At 42.3% G+C, this 5,957-nt stretch overlaps 1 long non-coding RNA gene across 1 annotated transcript; it reads left to right on the forward strand.

Moving 5' to 3' along the window:
• Positions 1-3,149: 3,149 nt before the first annotated feature.
• LOC144327158 (uncharacterized) lies at positions 3,150-5,690 on the forward strand. The gene is made up of 2 exons (XR_013392067.1): positions 3,150-3,388; positions 4,266-5,690. It is a non-coding gene; the product is annotated as an uncharacterized LOC144327158 (long non-coding RNA).
• The last annotated feature ends 267 nt before the right edge of the window (positions 5,691-5,957 follow it).

Below are 5,957 nucleotides of genomic sequence, written 5' to 3' on the forward strand. Positions count from 1 at the left end.
TTGTTGTTGTTGTTGTTGTTAAAAGTTACCCACTTTTCTTTTATATCTGCACAATGTTCTTAGAGATTGATGCTTGAAGCCAATCACCACAACTTATCATGCTAGTATGGCTCAACAGGAATAGTAGAAGCTAAATAAATTGTGGATTAAGTGCTTACTCCCCTGCTTCTACCCACACCTCTAAGCTTCAGTACTTAGGGAATGTGTCTCCAGTGATGGATGGATGACTTTGTAGTTAGGTAGAGTGCAAAGACCAGATACTTTGACTATGAATAGCAAGTTGACAGAGAAAACAGAGACCTATCTCGTTGTTTTTGTGTGTGCTACATCACCTAGGAGGCACTTTCTGTGGTGACATCGGCTCAGAAATGGCACTGAAATCACCATCCTAAGGACTCCACTTTGGGTTTATATGAAAACATTTTCTTAAGGTTTATGGGCAGATTAAGTTGTCTGCCTAGCCCAGTATTGTCTATTTTGGCTGTCGGTTTTCTTTCCCAGCTCTGTAAGCGAGGTCTTTCCCATCAACAGCGCCCCGAGCCATTTGGCCAGAAATGCCAGGGATATAGACCACAATGCATGTGTTTTCCCTCTTAGCTATGCCCTTTCTCCATAGATATACTGAAAATACCAAGATTTCCAGTTATGAGAAGAAACTACAGAACTCAGCATATCTAGCAAAAACAGAATAAATTGTGCAAAATTTGCATGCACGCATACACACACCTACCTTGTGCAATATATACATAGCACTGATATTGCTCTTTGTATCATTGTTAAACTATGAACTATGAAATTCCTGGGCTAACAATTTTGGTGGACCCACCAATTGTTCACCTTTCACCTATATAGGCACTCACCTTTATCTTATCAGGATAGATTCTATCAAGCTGCCAATTTCTTAGTGCTGCTCATTACTGCTTTGGGCTTAATAAGAAACTGCAGTGAACTAAGTACAGCTTTAACAATCCTCTCCCCCCCCCCACCCCCAGTATCTTAGTTATGGAGGAATCCCACAAATATTTCAGAAGGATAAAGCTTTTTAGCAGCCACTAGGACTCCCCATCCTTATATGATTGCTATTTTATAGATATGGGAAATGAGTCTCAGACACTCATTTACAATTACGGTATTTCCTGACATGACTTCCTCTGCTAGGAGCTGGGACATCAAACTTGGAATGCCTGTTACAAATCCTATGTTTTATGTTTTCATTGCTGTAAACTGCTTTATATCATTAATACATCCTAGATGTGTTTGGTTTTTCACTGATAAAGAAGCATATTCTATAGGTTTCAGGGCACCAACGCAAGCATCTCTAGACATTTGCAGCCATCTCCATTTGAATCAAAAGGTGTATCCAGTCAAAAGATGCAACTGGATAAGTATTACAATGCAGGCAAAAATGAGCATCTAAATCAGAATCTACATCAGCATTTGGTACATAAATCTCTCTTGCTGAATGGATTGAGGTGGCTCTTTCCCCTGCTTCTTCCAGAATTGACATAGAACATAAATTTCTGTATCTGAGTCCATAGTAAATTCTACAGCTATTGTCTTCACGTGTTCTCTTTGATACAGAACTGGAAGAGGATGGTGCAGGGAAATTATCATTGCTCTGATAACTATTAGGTTCAGGGCCAGCTGAATTGTTAGGTAGGATGAGGGAGGCAATCTCAGATGCTGGAGGGAAGCAGCCACAGCCCCTTCAACTCTGCTGGAGTACAGAGCTGGGTATCCCACATGGTCTATGCTGGGCCCCTAAACTAGTCTGAGTCCTTGGGAAACAGTGGAAGCAACTGCCCTGTCTCCAGAATTGAAATAAGATTCAGCTGCCCAATCTAGCTGATTGGGACACAATTTTGACACTCTTAGACAGCATAATGTCTTTGCCGGTTCCTGATGGGACCCTTGTTGTATCACTTGAGAGCATCTCTGTGTGAAAATGGTTCTTTGATCTGCATCTCTCTGCAGAGATCCTTCAGTATTCCTTACAGCCCAAATGGTAATGCACAGATCGTGTCTGTTATGTCATTGGGTACTCCCAGACACAGAGTGAGCATTTGGCTTTTTGGTTGACTTCTAGGCAGCTGATTGCTTCTTAGTTGCAATGGAAAGTAAGGTGTTCAGCCTGAAAGGGCCTCTCTATGGGGTTAAAAGCGTGGCTGTTTTTTTTAGTAGGACCCTTCTACCTTTCATGGTCAAGCCCAAAGTCCAACTTTCAGTGCTGGCCCTATCAGAGAAATAGATTACTTCTCTTTAAATAAGAATTGTCATTATAAGAAAACACCATTGCAAGTAGGAGATAGGTTGGAAGCACTGGGGCTTTTTTTGGGGGGGGGGTAAAAGACTTTGGCTAGGTGAATGGATATAAAACATGACAACAGCCTTGATGATTAAAGTCCTCAACATCTGTCAAATGGAACAGTGGTCATGGACTAATGGCTTTCATGTAATTACCAGTCAAGATGGGGTGGGAAAGAATAGAAAGCAATCACCAAAAAGGTATGATGTTTCCAGTGTAATTAGGACTGCTGGCTGTTGTTGTTGTTGTTCAGATTTCCCAGTTGTTGCAACCCATTCACTCTTCCCTGTGTGCTTTTGCATTATTTTGTAAACATGCTGGAGTTTACCTTAAATAATAGCTAGCCTGATTTCCTGGAAAGAAGGAGAAGGAAGGAATTAAAAGGATTAAATGAGGGAGAGATCTAAATCATAATCTAGTAGCAAGTTGAGGATTGGCTGACATTCAGGAGTTTTCTGTTGTCCCTTGAGTGGTGTGGTGCAGTGACTTAAATCATCTTGTGCTGCTTCATTATCCAAAGCGCAGGGACTGCTGCTGCCTAACTTCATAGTGCTGTTCTGAGGATCAATGTGAAGGTTATAAATCACTTGGGTATGGTGGTGATAAGGGCAATTTAATCAGTTAAGGAATGACTTCCTCAATACTGGCACAACCTTTGCAAGCAAAGGCATGCTGCTGTCATGTCCTGAAGAACTGTGACATGCTTCAGGTGGAAAGGACTTCAGTCCTCAAGGATGTTAATTTGGCACCTTTGATTAGTGCTAAGTTCACTCAACTTCCAACTGGCTGATAGGAAACCAGAAATCAATTCTGCTTAGGTAGGCATGTGTACAGTTAAGTGATGAGTCTGCATCTTTGGAGTGAAGGGCAGGGGTCAGTGCTGGTTACTAGCTGCTTCTGCAAGACGTTCTATCAGCAATACAATCATGCTTTTAAAAGATTACTCTTTTTTCCACTCCCTTGGCATTTGGTGTCTATGCCAGTATTTACCCAGCTAAGCAAGGTGTGGGCTATAAATATACTTTGCTTATGTATTGGAATGAAGTTCTTACCTGGAGTGTTCATGAGGACACAGTGCATGAGGTAAGCTGCCTTTGACCTTGGCTTTTGTATCCCTGTTGAGGGGAGCATGCTGGCTGGGCAGACTGCCTCTGAATGAGACGTGGTGCCATCTCAATGAAATGGCACTTGTTGCAAAAGAATAAATTGTTATCACCATGCTTAATGACATTTCCTTTCTCAGCTGACTTCCAGCCTGAGAATGGAGCAAAGGCAAGTGGGAATAAAGGGCTACACCACCAGGGCTGGCCTGTCCACTGCTGGCCATGCACCAGGCAGCTAGCTGCATGTCACATTTATTCTATTCTGTGCTCCACCTTGGCTAAGATTACTCAAGAGTTTGTTGCCTGTTGCTGTTGTGGTCCTTGCCAACAGCAAAGAGATGGGTGGCTGTCCCAGAGAAACAAGTGTGCCTTACCTCACCATTGGGTGGGTTGCAGAATGCTCATGTATTATTTTATAAGGGCATCAGTGTGTGCAAATGGAAAATGTGCAATGGTAAGAAAACTCTCCATGTGCATGCAAGCAGTTAGGTAGCCCCTCTTTCCCCTCACTTCTGAGGGTGGGCTGTTCTTCTCCCAGCCCCACATTTGGAAAGGTAATATGAATGTGAGGGTTGAGGAGGAAGTAATTGCAGATCAAGATTTCCAGGAGTTTATGCTTTCTCCTTCAAATATATCCCAAGCCAAATTCCCTCCAGCTAAGTTTGTCTCTGTTTTAGAACTCAGGTAGAGATATTAAAAGCTGCTGGGTAGAAAGCTTTTGTGGGGAAGAATCAACAGAAGTGGAAAAGGTTAGGTTAGCTGCATTTCTCTGAAAGTGTCGCAAGCCTTAACGTTACAAGAGAAGCACAAGTTAAAGACTCATCTTCTCCTTATGCTGTGTACTTCTTTCCTAACAGGGCAAAGCATCCTCTTTCTGGTTACACCAAGGCAGAAATTCCAGTGCAATAGGTGCTGCACCTCCAAGAATGGCTTTGCTCCAGCAGTCTCTGAAGCCTGTGTTTTGCTCAGGATGCAAGCAAGTCTGTGAAATAGATGGGCACTGTCCATTTCTATCCAAGAGGAATCTGTTGCAATTTCTACACTGCCCTTTCTCCCCTTCTGATCAAAAGGCAGCCTTGGAAGACATTGCATTGGCTCTACTCCATTAATCATTTAACATCACAGGTTGATCTCTGTCCTGATCAGAACCTCCTGGGACATAGTGAAGATAATGTCAGTTGTCGTGGCCTGCTTTTGCATTTTCTTCATTTCATGTACAGTATCTCCACTTCCCATATAAGGAGGTCACAAAAGTGCGGAATAATGTGAAGGACAGAGTTCTGTGTGCATGCAAGACATTTCCAAGAAGCACTGGAGCAGAGCTGGCTGAAGAAAAGAGCTGTGCTTTTAGCAGAGCTTTTTCCTTCAGCCAAGCAAAGCAAACTGCAAACTGAAACAAAACAGAAATAAATATTATCCCTATATTTGCACTTAGATTTGCCCCCTTTCCTATCTATTCACCTATACAGTGGTACCTCGGGTTACATATGCTTCAGGTTACAGACTCCGCTAACCTAGAAATAGTACCTCGGGTTAAGAACATTGCTTCAGGATGAGAACAGAAATCGGCGTGGCAGCAGCGGGAACCTCCATTAGCTAAAGTGGTCTTCAGGTTAAGAACAGTTTCAGGTTAAGAATGGACCTCCGGAACGAATTAAGTACTTAACCCGAGGTACCACTGTACAACATGTTTGAAGCAGATCTCATTATTAAGACAATCCCTTGACTTCTTAGGCCAAACTAGACACTACCTATGCTGGCTGAGACTGATGGAAATTGGAGCCCAACAACATCCTGTTAGCATTCTGCATGCTCTGACTTTGGTGTAGTTTATTACGTTAGTAAATTGGCGCTAAAGGTTGTCAGCGGTCTCAAGCTTCTGTCTATCTGAAAGCTCAACTCCCCCACTGAAATCAACAGGAGTTAACTGTGTTCATATTTGGAAGGATTGTACTCATTGTTTAAGGAATGTACACACCTTCCCTTGAGACCTGAAACTTTGAAATCAGGTGAGCAATTAATTTTGCCCAACTTCCTTGTCTTTATGTAACACACTGTTCTGAAATTTGATACGTTATTGGCAGAAATGTGACACAGGGTTAGGGAGAGGACATTTGACTGTATTCTAAGTGCCTTCCCCTCAGCAGCACAGTTGAAAACAAAATTACATAATATATATTTGGATGTGTCAGTCATGCACTCAGCTACTGTGAGCCTATTCGGAGTCATGCTGTCTTCTTTGCTTCTTGTTCCCTGAGAGGGCAATAAACACAATCACTATGTACAGTCTGAATCACAAGGTTATTTGCATGGCATAAATGACTATGTCAAGGCCATTCTCTCCACAGTCTATCAGGTGTTTTGAAGATACAGAGAATCAAAGTTTTTTTCTTTCTGCAACCTTTGAAGGCTTCAAGGCCTCTGGGGGTTAGGCTTTGTCCTACAAAATCCTTATTAATTCCTTGGATGTGCCTGAGAATGTGGGATAATTTATGTGCTCGTTTATGAAAAGGCAAGAATATGAGTTATCTTTTTGCTGCTAGTATCCC

Source organism: Podarcis muralis, chromosome 3, assembly GCF_964188315.1.
Source record: "Podarcis muralis chromosome 3, rPodMur119.hap1.1, whole genome shotgun sequence".
NCBI lineage: Eukaryota > Metazoa > Chordata > Lepidosauria > Squamata > Lacertidae > Podarcis > Podarcis muralis.